This window comes from Eleutherodactylus coqui, chromosome 13, assembly GCF_035609145.1.
Source record: "Eleutherodactylus coqui strain aEleCoq1 chromosome 13, aEleCoq1.hap1, whole genome shotgun sequence".
NCBI lineage: Eukaryota > Metazoa > Chordata > Amphibia > Anura > Eleutherodactylidae > Eleutherodactylus > Eleutherodactylus coqui.
Genome location: NC_089849.1, coordinates 95,070,355 through 95,089,105, shown reverse-complemented (window position 1 = coordinate 95,089,105; position 18,751 = coordinate 95,070,355). Strand labels below are relative to the sequence as shown.

The window sequence follows — 18,751 nt, the reverse complement described above, 5'->3', positions numbered from 1 at the left end:
GCTGTAATGGTATATTGCTTTCCACGCTGAGATTAATGGACTAATAACAATTTGAAGAATAACAAGTAGATGTATCCATGATTGTATTAAAGTCCTTTAACGGGACCAATCTAGGCCATTTCAAATGGTTTTTCAGGTCAAACGTAGAACTGGATGAAATAATCTTTAATATTGGTTGCTCTGGTGTTATAGATTTATTATCACCACCTTGATTGGCACACTGCTGAATGTTCATTTGGCAATTGCTACATCTGTATGTTGAACTTCTTCAGAGCAATATATGGACCATTTTAGCTTTTCAGCCACACTATAACTGTCTATAGTCATTAGTTGAAGGTCTGCAGGCTAATAGATGGCCAGTCATACTCCTAATATCTTCAATATTCATTGGGTTGGCACTACCTATGAACAGGTCCACCTGGAAAATATTAATATCAACCCCCCTGAACTGTACAGATACTTTGTAGTTGACTTACAAGTTTATTGAGAGTCCATAGTCATCAATGAATAGTTGAAATAATCCAACATTGTCCATCCAGTCCCATTTCCTCCAAAATGTTACCTTCATGAATCATTATTATTGTCAAATGTTAACCCAAAAGTTGCTGGAACCTTTCAAAAACATTTACAACCACGACTTTACAAAAAATGTCTATGACTGGCTTAGTGGCTTTAAGGATTGTGAAGTCTTAAGTTGTAAAATCTCAATGTTATAAAGTTGGTCTTCGGAGGTGTTGCATTCCATCTTAAAAGTGTGTCTTAATTATGCAAGCTCCTCCCTTTCTGCCCCTCTTCACTCAATCATCCAATCGTCCTTATTGTGTACTTCCCATCAGTATTCAGTGTTCCATGTTCAGTACTTCTAAGCATTTCTGTAAGGTACAATTTGACCAATTTCTGTGTATTTTGTGATACTGCTCCATCCATCATTATCGATAGCACAGCTAATGACATAATTACCTGTTAGGGTAATATGTAGAATAGTATGCCACTAAAAACTATGCACAAAAATCCACATGTCTGACATACAGATTTTGTATTGAAATTGCTGTGGATTTTGCCCCTTGCAAATCCACAGCAGTTTCACAGCAAATCTGCATTAAAATCCACTTTAGGCATTTGGATCTTGATGTGGATTTTTCCGCCACAAGTGAAAGCACCGTTACTGGTGAGAACCTAATATTAAGAAAAGTTTTTTATTCCCTTTATTAACCATACTGTAGAAAGGCATTACGCTAGAAGGTTTCATATTGCGTCTGATCAGATAGCCGCAACATTTTGATTTTGTTCATGATTTGGATGTTTGACCTGTTTGGATTTTTTTCTTGCCGAATAACCGAACTGAAATTGTTGACATTTAAGGCGAATGGATTTCTTGTTTGAAATTGGCAGTGATGCCACACTAGTGACATTTAGAGTCAGTATAACAAGGCGATACTGTAAAAAAATAAAAAAGGGGAAAAAACTACAAAAGTAGAAAGTTTTAAAATACTGTAAGTCGTGTGAACTGAAGAATGTATTGTATGCGGGTAGGTCGAATTGTCACTTGAGTGTTCTCAGGAATACCCTATTGGGATGTTTTAGGCTGGGTTCACACAGGGCGGACATGCCGCGGAAGTTCCGTCCGGAATTTCGTCGCGGCCGCTAATCCGGAAGTTGGCCAGCCAAGTGGACGAGATTTCTCAGAAATCTCGTCCCCATGGGACGGCGAATTCGCCGCGGCAAAGCCGTCAGAAGCCGGCGCTGCGGCGTGGATTTGGCGGCTGCAGCATGTTCATTTTTTTTCTTTTTTTACTCTATGGGAGCGCCGGCCGCAACAGGAAGGCAAGTGGCCAGGCTGCTTCAAAACCGCGGCTAAGTTTCGCAGAATTCGAAGCAGTGCTTTTCCCGGCGGAAATCTCGCAGTTTTTCGCTGCAGCCAAACCGCGAGATTTTCCACCGGGAATCTGCCCTATGTGAACCCAGCCTTACAGTTACAGTCAGTTCATTGTAACTTATTGCTTGAAGGGCTTGGAAAGTTTGGAAAACCCACTTTACAGATTTCTTCCTAAGGAATGGAGGGATGTCTCTTACTCAGGACTCTTATATGTTAGGGCCCTTTTACACGGAATGATTATCATTCAAAAAAATCACTGGATCATGTGAATTTGAATGATAGTCGTTTAGTATAAACACGGCCAACGATTGAACGACAGATGAGAATTCTCTCGTTCACCTCTCATTTATCGTTCATTTCATGCACGTTTTCCTTGACTACACGTCTTTGCGCGGAAAGTGATCGTTTAGTAATTCACATCCACTGTACAGCCTGTGATTGGCTCATCATCAGTGGAACTTTCTTACAAGACATTGCTCCCCCATTGGTTGGTTGACAAATAAAAAGCAAAGGCTGTAAAGATGTAGATGTTGTTGTAACATGGCTTGCTGGAGCCTCTTTTGATTGGGTGTTGCCAAATCTTTATTGGATGTTTCCAGTAGATAGTTTGAATTGATTGTGCATGTAGCAAATTAAAGGTACCATTACATAGGGCGATTATCACTGGAATAATCACTGGAAACCGCTAATTTGGTCGATAGTCGCCCAGTATACATGCCATCGACAAGGCGCTGAGCGACAAATCGCTGACTTGTCAAAGTGACTTGGCCTTTTAACAGATCTTTGAGCCACTGCTGTTTGCAGTGAATGGATCCCCATCTTGCTCTGACTGCATTTACAGAATGATTATCACTCTTGTATAAAGTACAGGACTGATAGTCACTAGGACGGCTGTCTGGCGTTAATGGGCCGGCAGCCATACCATGTAGGGGATCTTTAATTGACCAAGGGCAGATAACAAGTGTAAACTATCCTACCACCATCTTAACTCCACTTGCCCTGCACACCAATGCCCAAGGCCCCGCTGGCTTCCGAATGGTAAAGCAAAACTGCTGACCACTGGATGCTGTACTGTGTACAATATACGTTACTATACCGTTAGTTCCAGTATTGTTATATGGAAAAACAAGACAACTGTATAACATGTTAATATGCATGTGTGAATGCCTCATCATACTAGATCAAGGATTTATCTTTGGTTTCCCTTTCTGTTGCAATGCCTATTTAAGGAGTCCAGAAAATTGAAAATGTCAGAATTTAGAAAGAAAGGGTGAAAATCACTGTTTGTGACCTTCTTTTGAGACTATAAAGGCTGTTTACATCGTTACTGATTATATTGAAGAGTTCCAGATTTATCTGCAAGGATGATGTGTTAAAGCCCATTTACACAGGACGAATGTGGGGCAAACGATGCCCGATACTCGTCCCTGTGTGTACTCGCTCCCGTGCTCCTGCACAGGAGCGAGTATCTTTGGCCATTCTATCAGAGAGCCAGCGATACTCACTCCTATGTGACAGCACGGGAGTCGTTTGCCCGTCATTCGTCCAATGTAAATGGGCCTTTATTCCAGTCAGCTGCATTTATGATTTGCAGCTTCTGTAAGATGTTTTATACTCTGTTTCTTAAGAGGAAACAGACCCTGATTATGTAAAGTTATCATATCTGGCTATTTGCAAGGGATGGTCCAAGACTAGACAGCACCTTAGAGGGCAAAACGTGGAGCAGTAGGGCAGCCTATGAGACCTAATTGCGCCTTGCCTATAACCCTGACTCATAACTCTAATCTTAACCCAGAAGCGTAACTTGAAGCTCCCGGGCCCCAATGCAAAATCTGTAACAGGGCCCCCAACTGTAATGCTTTATTCACAGTACTGGGCTTCCTCTATGGAGAAGAGAGGCCTTATGGGCCCCCTAAGGCTCCTGGGCCCGGGTGCAACCGCACCCCCTGCACCCTCTATAGTTACACCACTGTCTTAACCCTTATCTCCTAATTCATAACACTTAAGAAAAGTAACCTTCAACTCCCTTAGTGGATGACTATTGGACAAGCAATAAGCTTTTGGCTATTTTTATTAAATGGTAAAACCTATTTGGCAGATGCACCTGCACATGCATTGATGTGGAATATAAGATTCGCATTTTCCCACCCAATAACTTGAGATTTGAAATGCAAGAATGGTTTGTCAACACAGATATTATTCCAAGATCAGAGCGTTAATATTCTGGGCTTAAAATGAGGAATGAGATGACTTTCTTTGAAGAGAGAAGAATAAAAAAAACATGAGGTTAAAAAAACATGACTTATCAAAGAGACAGAAAAATAGAATTCAGAATAAAATAAATAATTGTTATATCAGGGATCATGAAAAGAGATAAAGCCTTCTCTATATAATAGTAGGCACTTCAGAGAAGAGTTGTCTGCTTTTCAGGAACGTTGTAGTATTGCGTTTGCGTTCTCTACTCATCACAAGAGAGCTTAACCCTTTCCAATCCAATGTCGGGCCTGCCCCGACATCATAATTTCCCTCCACAGCTCTGATGTCGGGGCAGGCCCGACACTGCAGTGCAGGAGTGCATCTGCACCCGATCGTCAGACACATCGGGTGCAGATACAATTCTGCACTGGTCCTCATCGAGGACCCCCGAGGAGAAGGCAGAAAGGGTTTTCAATCCTTTCTGCCTTCTCCTTTACACATTACATAGCGTTCAATTAGTGCTATGTAATGCACCGAGATTCCGGCTGGCGATCATGTGATCGCCGGTGTGACCTGACCCCCAGCGGTCACATGAACGCCGAGTCGGGAGCCTGCACCGTGGGAGGCCTGCTTACCTGTCCGGCGTCTTCCGCATTCTCCCTTCTGTCTCCCGGCTCGGCTATCATGTGACCCCCGGGTGCCACCTACCCCAGCGGTCACATGATCGCCGAGCCGGGAGGCAGAAGGGAGAATGCTGAAGACGCCGGACAGGTAAGCAGCCCCCCCACGGTGCAGTGAGCACCTGCACCCTCCTGAACTCTGTCAGTTCAGGAGGGTGCAGGGAAATGTATTTTTTTCTCATCCATTCTCACCAGCTCCAATTTATTTGGAACTGGGGAGAATGGCTGAGAAAAAATAATTGGATTGGAAAGGGTTAAAGATGTTTGATGGAACTCAACAGGTTGATGAGCGGCCAACTATTAACAGAAATGGACAAACCTATCTGTCTTAAGGCGGCCTTTATGGGCAAGATAGGTGCAGAGGCTGCTTCCATGTAGAGTATGACCTACATAAGGATTGGAAGCAGAGGCGTAACTAAAGGCTCAGGGGCCCTGATGCAAAAGGTGAGCTGGGCCCCCCCTCTATCTGTATCTGTACCCGTACCCATACCTAAACCATGCTGCATAGAGGCATAACTGGAAGCTTCTGGGCCCCAGTGCAAAACCTGTAACAGCGCCCCCAACTATAATGCTTTATTCATAGTACTGGGCTCCTTATATGGAGAGGAGAGGCCTAAGGCTCCTGGGCCCGGGTGCAACCGCATCCCCTGCACCCTCTATAGTTACGCCCCTGACTGGAAGAATAATTCATTAAGCGTTGCCAAATTAGGTAAAATTTTGACATTCTATCATTAAGCCTACTAGATAAATGTTCATCACAATCCACATTGATTTGCTTTTAGATAATTTAAAAGGTAGAAAAGCTGATTTCCAGGAACAAGCTATAATAATGTTAATTGCCAAGAAAATGAAAGAAAGCTTGTACATATCAATGTATATAGGGACTACAGTCTAAAGACCCATTTACACGCAACTATTATTGCTCAATAATCATTCAAAAGCCATCATTTGAGTGATAATCATTGTGGGTAAATGCTCCCATCTTTCACTACTCTTCGGCTGAACAATGATTTTTAGCTGAGCATAAAATCCACTGTTCAGCTGGAGTAAAGATAACAGAGACCGCATGCTGTGTTTGCTGTGTATGGTACTATATTCTCTACGGGAGCGCTGATTACATTGTATTCAGCTTCCAGGCCCGCTGCAGAACAAAGGAGCTGACTGCAGAGAACAGACCACCTGCTGTTCTCTGCATACATCTCCAGGAGGCTCATTTACATGCAAATGAAGGTGATGAGCTGCTAATGGACATTAGTGTCCATTAGCAGTTTATGCAAAACAATCACTCAAAACCTTTCTTTTGAATGATTATCTTTGTGTGTAAATGGACCTTTAGTCTCAGTAGGAGATCAGTCAGTGATGCTGAACTGATGGCTTGGTTTTTAGCCTTATCTCTTCTCTAGTATACCTTCATATTAGCAAATTTATGACCATGGCAAAGTTAATCTTTGTTGTGGTTACAAACAAGCTGATACGAAAATGCAGGAGAGAAGAGAGCTGAGGGAAGCTAAGCCATTAGTCCAGCTTCACTGACCGATGTATTGAGACTTAGACTGCATTTGATACAGTGATATGTAGAAACTGCAGAAGACTAAAAGATGCAAAATGTTTAATTAAGCCCAATTGCAAAAATTATCGTCAACCCAAAATACATGCAATCACATTAAAAAAATGTTCACCCTAAAGACGACCGTATCCTGTAACATTACAGTGAGTGACAGAATGGATAAAATGATATACACAAATCCATAGCACTTTCATGTTTAGGACATGGCCACCAAATATGATACATGGATGCATCAAAACAACATTCATGAAAACTGTTCGGGAAGACATGAGAATAAAATTTGCGAATCCTTGACAGAAACATATACCATCTCATGAGAACTTCAGCATGACCTCCGTAAGAGAAACTTCAGTACATAGTTTCAGGATCATGTCACCATTCATTGGCAGTCTTCTAAAGATAGGGTCCTTCTTATATCTTTTCCCATAAAGTCATATAGGAAAGTTTCATTGGCATGATTGCCAGACTACATAGAATGGAGGTATGCTTTCAACCTCCAGCACATTGGTTCTCAAAGCTGCTCCGAACAGTAAGGCCAACCTTTGGAGACTACAGACTCTGAGTAAAAGGGGTTATTTAGTGATGATGATGATGATGATGATGATGATGATGATGATAAAGTTCAGTACTTGGCATTTTGCAAATATGCTGAAAAATGATTATGGGTGAATACCTAAGCTATAGGACGAAAATTACCCATGCAACAAAACCCCCTCAAGTGCCACCGCGCAAAAGTATGAGTACACATACGTGGACTAAGATTTGGGTTACCCAACAATGTGGCTGCTGGGTTATGGAGGGGAAGTAAGTAGAACATATTATTTTAAATGATCTCATGGAGATAGGGCTTGGGAAAGATTAGCGGAAAGCATAGCCGGTCTTTCCTTGGAGAGGGTGCTATGGTAGCTGTCTTTTCTAATTCAGTCCAATGCTTTGACTCCGTGATAGAAACTAATAGAGATATTTGGGCTGCTTGAGTCATATGAGGCATCACCAAGCCTCCTTGAGATTTGCTGTAACAGCCTGCAGTATAGATAATAGGACACAATGTGAATGATTCATACAAATACAGAAGTGTCCTTCCTTACCTTTCCTTTAGGCTAGATATTTTCATAACTCAGATACATGTGTTATGAGGTAACCGACCTTTCAAAACAACATGTTTTCATGATACTCTATCACAAGTTGTCTATTGTGTCTACTGAGGCCACCAAGTGCTTGTGTAACGTCAAACGGGGACATGAACACTCGGCAGAGTCTTACCAGCTTGTTAACTGCACAACTGCGAATTGGACACGAAACCCACCGAAAGGCGAATTCAGAAACAGCAGACATAACTCATGGACAGACATAACACACTGACCGACAAACACTCAAAACACTCACCTGCTTATCTGTACACATAGCCAGATGGAATAACTATAGAATGAAGGAGATATTATAATCCCAAGAAACCTGCCTGCAATGCAGGGTAATCGTCCTGATAGGGACGACCCAACGCTGGAACCTAGGTACCTACCTTGTTCTAAATGATAAAGGACCCACAGCAAGACACAGTTCACAGCACATGTACCAGGAGCCGCAGATACGCAGGAGCATGACACTGTTCACACTGAGCATCCTGAATGCTGCACAGGCACTTTATGTCCAGCCACTTGCACAGACACGCAGGAGCATGACAATGTTCACACTGAACAAACAGAGAAAAGGTCAGCAGCCTCTAGCAAAGCAGCTGGTATATATGAGCAACAGACCTGGGAGATTGGCTGGCTGGAGCAATTCACACCCAGCCAGCTCAATCAACACCACCTGTGAGGCTATGCTGCTGGAAATCTATGTAGTACAACAGATTCCAGAAGTGAAACCTAATAAAACCTCCCCCTTAAAGAGGGGCCTGTGGAGATACAAGCACCTAACACACAGGGGTCTAAGACCCGTGGGACTGGCTGGCTCGAGAAATCCACGCCCAGTCAGCTCAATCAACCCACCTGTTGGGCTGATTAGCTGGAAACCCATGTAGTACCATAGGTCCCAGCAGAAACCCTAACAGCTTGTGAGCTGCTATGCAGCCTGTCAAGGGTTTTACTAGCACTATACGTACTCGAGGACCTTGGTTAAAAAAAAGGAAAAAAACCCCAAAACTGTAGGTTTCCTGGAACTGGAAACATCATATGGTCTCCAGAAATGGCTATACAGAAATGGCTTTAAATTAAATGACCCCCTCCGCCTGCAGACGTACAGTCCCAATACTTTAAGACAGCCACCATGTCTTCTCTTAACTATGACGGCTTTTAAAATACATTTAATGAAATGATGACACAGCTTGGTATCTCCAGCACATCACCTTTCTGGAAGGCACACGGAGGGGGTAGTGGGTCCTTAATATACATGTATTTGCCAGAGTTGTCTAATTGTAACTGATTAAAATAATGAATAATTTTTCCATGTTGGTTCCCAGAGTGGGCTGAATAAAACATGGGCCATTTTTGTTATGCCTGTAAGCAGTGTAGAAACCTTTGGCGCTCCGCAGGATTCCTGCTGACAGTTCCCATATTGTTTATGCTGGTGTTTTGCAGAGAACTTTTAATGTAACTTCACAAGGCTGTCACTTCATAAATATTAACAAAATTACCTTCATGACGGATTCCAAGGAAATAGACAGTTCTGGGGAAAGAACATATTCCGCACCTGCAAGCAAGGGCTGTTGTCTCTAAACAGAAGCGGTAGGCAGTAGTCATGGCCACTCTCCGGGTTTATGTCGTACAGATTGGATAATGCCATGATGTTGTCCGCACCTGTAGCAGTGGGCATACAAATGGATATTTTGTGCCCCCCATGCCTGCTGGGGGGGGGGGGGGGTAAGGGTGCTTTCAGAGATAACGATTATTGTTCAAAAAATCATTGGAACGAGTGAAAGCGAACGACAATCGCTCGGTCTAAACGCGAGCCAACCACTGAACAACCAATGAGAATTCAGGCATAAAAATCATCGTTTGCTCATTCAGGTCCCATTCTGTTTAACCCCTTAAAGGGGTTGTCTCGCGAAACCAAGTGGGGTTATACACTTCCGTATGGCCATATTAATGCACTTTGTAATGTACATCGTGCATTAAATATGAGCCATACAGAAGTTATTCACTTACCTGCTCCGTTGCTGGCGTCCTCGTCTCCATGGTTCCGTCTAAATTCGCCGGCAGCTTGCTTTTTTAGACGCGCTTGCGCAGTCCGGTTTTCTCCTTTCAGCACGAGCCACTTCAGTGTGCTCCCCGCTACAGCTCTTCTGCGCATGCGCAGACGAGCTGTCACTGCTCGGGAGCGCGCTGGAGCGGCCATTCTGTACCATCCTCTGTTAGAGGAAGGTGCAGAAACTGGAGCTGCCGTCCCGAGAAGCCGCCCAGGTGTCCAGCTGTCCCGAGAAGCCGCCCAGGTAAGTGATGGGTCGGGGGTGATGTTCACTGACGCGCTGGGCTCCGGAACCTAGCGCTGGGCTCCGGAACCTAGCGCTGGGCTCCGGAACCTAGCGCTAGGCTCCGGAACCTAGCGCTGGGCTCCGGGGCCTAGCGCTGGGCTCCGGGGCCTTCACCTGGGGTGAGGGTCTAGCGCTGGGGAGCCGGGAGCGTAGCGCTGGGGAGCCGGGAGCGTAGTGCTGGGGAGCCGGGAGCGTAGCGCTGGGGAGCCGGGGGCTAGCGCCGGTTACCTGCTGCCTGGCGGTGGGTGACTGGTCGGCGGCTGCGGTGGGTCCGGTCGGCGGCTGCGGGGCGTCTGGTTGCCATGGAGACACAGCTGGCAGCGTCTCGGGAGCGCGCACGTCGGGCTGCAGCAAGCGACGGGAAAAGAGACAGCGGCCATCTTGGGGAAACTTTTATAAGTTGCTGAAACGCTGGAACGGTAAGTACAAACCAGCTAGAAAAGTCATTTACAGGGGGGCTTAGTAATGTATGCTTAATGGGGGGACTGGGCAAAAAAAAAAAATCACTGCTTCCTCGAGACATCTCCTTTAAGGACCAGGCTGTTTTGTACCTCAAGGACCGGACACTTTTTAGGGATTTTACTCATGTGGTGGTTTAACTGCCCTATTTTTTTCCCTTCAGCTACTAAAATTATTTTTGCTGCGTTTTTTTTTAAATATCTGTTTCACTGACTTTTTTCCCGTTTTTCAGTTTTATTGGGGGTAAAAAGCTAAAAAAAAGATTTTTTTATAACATTTTTAGTTTTTTTTTAAAATTAGTATAGTTATACTAAAATAAAGTATGGGAATGGGTTCCTCATTTTGTTTCAGACGTTTTCAAATATAATATCCATGGTTTAGAATTACAGGGCGCATACTGCGATTGTTTTGGTTGGAGTCAGCTTTGGGTTATTTTCATTTTTATGTATATATACTTTTTTTACTATCTTTGTCCCCCATGATGTCATATAACACCCCGGGGGGGTCATTCAAATGTTTTTCATTTTTTTTTATTTGACACTTTTCCCTTGTAGCTGGGGATCCATGTGAGTTGCATCCATAGAAGCCCCAGTTACAGTGGAAAACATCCCCTTGTAGTGACAATAGTCACTAACAGCTGATCCGGATCTGCAAGTACCCTGCAGCTCTGCTGTGCCAGGGGAACCCGTAGTGAAAGAAACACTTCCACTCTCACTTCTTAGTACATAGCACTCATAGAGTGCTATGTACAGGGGAAAGTAGAAGGCAGGAGTGGTTAAAATCGCTTTTCCCTTCTCCTCCGGGTTCTCAGCTGTGACTAACAGCTGACAACCTGACCTGCTTCTGCTTGAGTGCAGAACAGGGGTTTTTGACTCGCGCCATTTTTTTTACTATTGGCCGGGATTAAAGCCCAAGACCAATCGCCATATATTTACCGCGCTTGGTTCTTAAGGGGCTAAACAGCTCTCATTCAGTCTCTCTCATTCGCTAATACAGGGACTGAACAATTCTGAACAATTGTCATTTGAACAAGCCAACGGTGATTTGTTTAAACAGGCTGCAAGAGTGAACGATTTAGCGGTGATGTCACTCACTCATTCGAAGGAGAATTGGATTGTCGATAGAAAATAGGGACAAAATACTTCTGGAAGTGAAGAAATCCTAATTTACCCTAAAATAATGAATTAGAAAAATGTCATATATTCACATGTAAAACTGTTATACCGTATGTAACATAAATTATAGTTTCACAAACTTTTATTAAACTTTTCACATAACAGTGCCTAATTTCTCCATGCAGGGAGCACATTGAGGCGAGACATAGCTAGGAGAAAGAAAGTGGTTCATAACAGCAGTGAGAATGAACTCCTGCAAATCACCCTAATATTAGAGTTCTGTATTTAAAGGTACGGCACTGGAATCAAGCCGCCCTACATTACAGTAGAGAACTCAAAGAACCATACATACTAGGAAAGTACAAAAAGAGATAAGATACAATGTAAAACAATATTCCAGGCAGATGGGTATTACCTCTCCCAAAATACAAGACACAGGATGAACAATTGTGTAGTACTTATTATGAGCTCACAGGCGCTGTGCAAATCTAAAAAACTCTAACCATGGTAGCCATGTTGTTTTAGAACCCCTCCATCGGGTCGGACATGATAGCTTGTCATTTTTCGTATAGCATCACTCTTTCCTTGACCAAAGGGTAACTATCCAAAGCAGTTTGATAAATGTTGCTTGGTCCATTGTCAAGAATCCAGAGGTTTTAGCTGGATACATTTTAATCAGACATTCATTAAATCGTCCCATCTTTTTCCTGTAGTGGCAGATGTGTGGATTCTCAGCTAGACTGAACCACGGGGCCGCAGGATAGAGGAAATACTTTATTGACGGCAACGCGCTTCAGTGTGGGAATGACATCTTCTGGCCTTAAACAATACACAAAACCGTGGGTAAATGCGGTGTGTGACATCAGAAATATGTGACTACTGTCACATGATGTAATACCAGGATTACATAATAGTGCATCCACTTATATGGGACTTATGGAAACTGTGTGGAATAGTCAGTTTGGCTGTTTCTGTAATCGTGGCCACCGGAGGCCATGACATACAGACACATATTGTCATCTCTGCCATTGATTGACAGCAGTATGCAGAATGGAATGGTATAAACCAAAAGGCTGGAATAAGGCTTAACCCTTAAATGGATTTGCACATATTCAGTAAAATCTGATTTTACCATTTAACGGTTGCGCCTTATTACCAGCCTTTTGGTTTATAGCATTCCATTCTTCATACGTCTACTCACGGGTTGTACATTTACTGGGTTGGGTGCACCCGATATAATAATCTTTATTTATATAGCGCCAACATATTCTGCAGTGCTTACAAAGACAGGGGAATACAGAAAACTAAACTATGGTTACATGTAGTAATCAGTTGCTGGAGACCGTAGGGGTGGGGGTCCTGCTCCAACGAGCTTACATACTACAGACAATGGGCTGATATAGATGGTAAAGGGGCTGGAGATGTGCCCGGTATGGCGAGGTGGATAGTGAGAGATGCTATACACATAAACAATGGTCAGACATAAACCGTATAGTGGCTGTATCGGTATGACTGCAGGGGGTGGTTGATTACGGCTAGCAGGGGTTGCAGTCACTAGGACAGGGAGCATGTTATTAGGCAGAGTACAGATGGGTTTGGTTTAGGAGATATGGTACGCCTCCCTGAGGAGCATACCTGTAGTTGTGTGTGTCAGGGATTGTCCGGATAGTTTGGGGTAGCGCATTCCAGAGGACTGGTGTTGCTCTGGAGTAGTCTAGGAGTTGGGAATGAGAGGTTTGGGTTAAAGGGGCACTTAATCTGATATCATTAGCAGAGCAGAGGGCGTGGGCAGTGAATTGAGGTGAGGTAAGCAATATAGGGGGGGGCGCTGCGCTGTGGAGAGCTTTATGGATGAGGGTGGTAAGTTTGAATTGAATTCTATATTTGACGGGCAGCCAGTGCAGTTACTGGCACAGGACAGAGGCATCCAAGTAGCGGCTGGACAGGAAGATGAGCCTGGCTGCCACATTCAGGACGGATTGGAGAGGGTAGAGTCTGGTGTAGGGGAAGCCGATCAGCAGCGAGTTGCAATAATCGAGCCGGGAGTGGATGAGGGCAACAGTGAGCATTTTTAGCGTGTCCATGGTGACTCCCCATGCATATACCTCACTTGCTACTCTACCATCAGGATCCCTAATTAGGACAATAACCCACTCACCACCACTGCACCCGACCTCCACTGAGGTTCCTCCACCATATCATCTACAACACTATGCAGAAAGCTGATCTCCCTCCAGTGGAGTTGAAAGCAGACAGAAGTTTACATTTTAGTTTTCCATCTATACAGAGGAGCTTCCATCACTTAGGCCGCCTGCACACGGGCGGAAATCCCGCGGCGGTATTTCCCGCGTGATTTCCGCCACTGAAAGTTTGCATAGGAGTGCATTACAATACGCACTCCTATGAAGACGGCCGCGGTTTGGCCGCGCGAAATCTCGTGCAGCAAACAAACCGCGGCATGTCCTATTTTTGTGCAGGGCACGCACTCACCCGGCCGCCGGCTCCGGTCTGCGCATGCTCCGGCTGCGCCGCAGCCGGCACATGAAAGAGCCGGGGCCACCAGGCGCGGGTGAGTACGCGCTCGTCCCTGCAGGCTCTCGGGTCAGGTCCCGCGGCGAGAATTCTCGCTGCCGGATCCGACCCGCTCGTCTGCAGGCGGCCTTAGACCTCCACTATTAACGGCAAGCATAGGCCAAAACTGGCTGCACCAATGTCACTATATCACATGAAAACCAATTGGATAAAATTTGAATAATAACCTCAAATTATTAATTTCCTACAGAATTACATATCATATAAAATGAGCAAAACCAGCATTCTCTTTAAGTGGAAATCTCCATTCCGACATTCTTCACTTTCAGCAGCCATAGTAAATTGATTTAGAATAATGTATGTAAATATTTTCTATGCCCGTCAGAAAGATGTGTTCTGTATATTTATAAATTGAAACACTTAAATATCCCACTTGTGCGCACAGTTGGAATCAATTAATTTTCCTTTCTCTCCAAAATAAGTAAGCAGGACCCTGAAGGATGTTTAATACACATCTGCTCTAAGGATTTTCAAAGTGTGGAAAATGCATTAACTAATATGCCTGGCTAGCCTGTGATTTCACTGTACATGCCGCAGATAGATGGGTGAGCATACGTATTCCTATGTGCGGCTCCAGCAAATATCTGCACTAAGTCTCATTTATTACAGATTCCACTCCTGAGTCTGGAAACAACTCGCCGGGATACAATAGAAATTCAGGGAAAAGTGCAGCTCAGCATAAAATACAGGATGTAGCACCTAAATAATGCATTGCTTAACCTGTTAACGAGCACCTGCTGTAGACGTGCAGGATGTACAGCTGGCGGGTGCAGGTGGAGTATGGAGCGCGCTCAGCAGCTGAGTTCGAAACAGCTGACATCCGTCTGCAATGGCCATGATCAAAGCGAGCTCTGATCCTGGCCTCTAAAGTGCTTGGGTGCCTTGTCAATTAAATAGTAAGCTGGATGGGAGACCTCTGGGGTGCCCGTCACCCCCCACACCAAATGACTGCTGGATGCAAATAGGTTCACATGGCAACCCAGATCCTAGTGAAGGCTCCCAGGGTTGCCATACATTGCAGTCTATTAGGTTCTGTCTGCAGCAGCGCTTCATAGACTAACGTTAAAAATACAATATAATGCAATCTTGAAGTATTGCAGAATGTTGTACAAGTGCTTAAGGATCACACATTCAAGTCCGCTATAGGGACTAAAATAAAACGTTACAATACATTTTAGAACATTTTGTAAATATTAAAAGAGAGTAAAAAAAATGTCAGTTTAAAAAAAAAGCAACCCTTTTCTTATTTTTCATATTAAAAAATAAACAAAGTTGTGTTTTTTTCGTGTCTGTAAAAGTTCAAAAAAATAAAATCATATCATTTATCCTGTACAGTGAACATCGTCAAAACGAAAGAATTACATTTTTGGACACAGCATCTCAAAAAAAGAATTGGAGAAAATTTTTTTTCAAAAAGCCTTATGTACCCTGAAACGATACCAATACAAACGACAGGTCGTCCTGCGAAACATATACCCTTACACAACACAATTACAAAGGTTATGGGTATAATATTAATAATAAATACCCTTATTTATAGAGCGCCAACATACTCCACAGGGCTTACAACACAGAGGGAAGAGAAACAAAACCACTGTCACATGTAGTAATCAACTGATGGAAGTAGGGGAGAGGATATAGGAATATGACAACAAAAATAATATAAGAGGGTCTATATTTTAGTAATATGAAAAATAGTATTATAGGAGTTATATTATTGTACATAAAGAGCAGTATTCTAGTAGTTATATTCTTGTACATAGGGGGCAGTATTATAGTAGTTATATTCTTGTACATAGGGGGCAGTATTATAGTAGTTATATTCTTGTACATAGGAGGCAGTATTATAGTAGTTATATTCTTATATATAGGGGGCAGTATTATAGTAGTTATATTCTTGTACATAGGGGGCAGTATTATAGTAGTTATATTCTTGTACATAGGGGCAGTATTATAGTAGTTATATTCTTGTACAGAGGGGGCAGTATTATAGTAGTTATATTCTTGTACATAGGGGGCAGTATTATAGTAGTTATATTCTTGTACATAGGAGGCAGTATTATAGTAGTTATATTCTTGTACATAGGGGGCTGTATTATAGTAGGTATATTCTTGTACATAGGAGGCAGTATTATAGTAGTTATATTCTTGTACATAGGAGCAGTATTATAGTAGTTATATTCTAGTACATAGGGGGCAGTATTATAGTAGTTATATTCTTGTACATAGGAGGCAGTATTATAGTAGTTATATTCTTATATATAGGGGGCAGTATTATAGTAGTTATATTCTTGTACATAGGGGGCAGTATTATAGTAGTTATATTCTTGTACATAGGGGCAGTATTATAGTAGTTATATTCTTGTACAGAGGGGGCAGTATTATAGTAGTTATATTCTTGTACATAGGGGGCAGTATTATAGTAGTTATATTCTTGTACATAGGAGGCAGTATTATAGTAGTTATATTCTTGTATATAGGGGGCAGTATTATAGTAGTTATATTCTTGTACATAGGAGGCAGTATTATAGTAGTTTTATTCTTGTACATAGGAGCAGTATTATAGTAGTTATATTCTAGTACATAGGGGGCAGTATTATAGTAGTTATATTCTTGTACATAGTGGGCAGTATTATAGTAGTTATATTCTTGTACATAGGGGGCAGTATTATAGTAATTATATTCTTGTACATAGGGGCAGTATTATAGTAATTATATTCTTGTACATAGGGGCAGTATTATAGTAGTTATATTCTTGTACATAGGAGGCAGTATTATAGTAGTTATATTCTTGTACATAGGAGGCAGTATTATAGTAGTTATATTCTTGTACATAGGAGGCAGTATTATAGTAGTTATATTCTTGTACATAGGAGGCAGTATTATAGTAGTTATATTCTTGTACATAGGGGGCAGTATTCTAGTAGTTATATTCTTGTACACAGGGAGTATTATTATAGTAGTGATATTCTTGTACACAGGGAGTATTATTATAGTAGTGATATTCTTGTACATAGGGGGCAGTATTATAGCAGTTATATTCTTGTACATAGGGGGCAGTATTATAGTAGTTATATTCTTGTACATAGGAGCAGTATTATAGTAGTTATATTCTTGTACATAGGAGCAGTGTTATAGTAGTTATATTCTTGTACATAGGAGCAGTATTATAGTAGTTATATTCTTGTACATAGGGAGCAGTATTATAGTAGTTATATTCTTGTACATAGGGAGCAGTATTATAGTAGTTATATTCTTGTACATAGGGGGCAGTATTATAATAGTTATATTCTTGTACATAGCGGTTAGTATTATAGGAGTTATATTCTTGTACATAGGAGCAGTATCATAGTAGTTATATTCTTGTACATAGGAGCAGTATTATAGTAGTTATATTCTTGTACATAGGGAGTAGTATTATAGTAGTTATATTATTGTACATAGGGGGCAGTATTACATATTATATTATATTATATTACAGTAGTTATATTCTTGTACATAGGAGGCAGTATTATAGTAGTTATATTCTTGTACATAGGGGGCAATATTATAGTAGTTATATTCTTGTACAGAGGGGGCAGTATTATAGTAGTTATATTCTTGTACATAAGGGGCAGTATTATAGTAGTTATATTCTTGTACATAGGAGGCAGTATTATAGTATTTATATTCTTGTACATAGGAGGCAGTATTATAGTAGTTATATTGTTGTACATAGGAGGCAGTATTATAGTAGTTATATTCTTGTACATAGGGGACAGTATTATAGTAGTTATATTCTTGTACACAGGAGAAGTATTATAGTAGTTATATTCTTGTACATAGGAGGTAGTATTATAGTAGTTATATTGTTGTACATAGAAGGCAGTATTATAGTAGCTATATTCTTGTACATAGGGGGCAGTATTATAGTAGTTATATTCTTGTACATAGGGGCAGTATTATAGTAGTTATATTCTTGTACAGAGGGGGCAGTATTATAGTAGTTATATTCTTGTACATAGGGGGCAATATTATAGTAGTTATATTCTTGTACATAGGGGGCAGTATTATAGTAGTTATATTCTTGTACATAGGGGCAGTATTATAGTAGTTATATTCTTGTACAGAGGTGGCAGTATTATAGTAGTTATATTCTTGTACATAGGGGGCAATATTATAGTAGTTAGATTCTTGCACATAGGGGGCAATATTATAGTAGTTATATTCTTGTACATAGGAGGCAGTATTAGGGCGCCCACCCACTAGCCTTTGCGATTTTCGTGCGTGAAAAACGCAGCGTTTTCCGTGCGTTTTTCACGGCTATTTCGCGCCTTTTCCGTTATTTTCCATTCACATTCATGGGTGCATTAAGAGAAAAATAAGGACACATATGCAACTGACAGTTCCTATGTTAAAAATTGCAACAGACTGGAAAAAAAAACGCAAGTGGACAGGAGCACATTCAATTCTAATTGCTCTTCAGAAAAAACGCAAAGGAAAAAAAATCGCCAGTGGGTGGGAGGCCTTATAGTAGTTATATTATTGTACACAGGAGCAGTAGTATAGTAGTTATATTCTTCTACATAGGGGGCAGTATTATAGTAGTTATATTCTTGTACATAGGGGGCAGTATTATAGTAGTTATATTCTTATACATAGGAGGCAGTATTATAGTAGTTATATTCTTGTACATAGGGGGCAGTATTAAAGTAGTTATACTCTTGCACATAGGGGCAGTATTATAGTAGTTATATTCTTGCACATAGAGGCAGTATTATAGTAGTTATATTCTTGTATATAGGAGGCAGTATTCTA

General features: G+C 41.9%; 1 protein-coding gene across 3 annotated transcripts in view; it reads left to right on the top strand.

The window, feature by feature from the left end:
* SHISA6 (shisa family member 6) overlaps positions 1-18,751 on the top strand; it is a 334,205-nt gene that overhangs the window by 128,297 nt on the left and 187,157 nt on the right. The gene's annotated exons all lie outside the window — the stretch shown is intronic.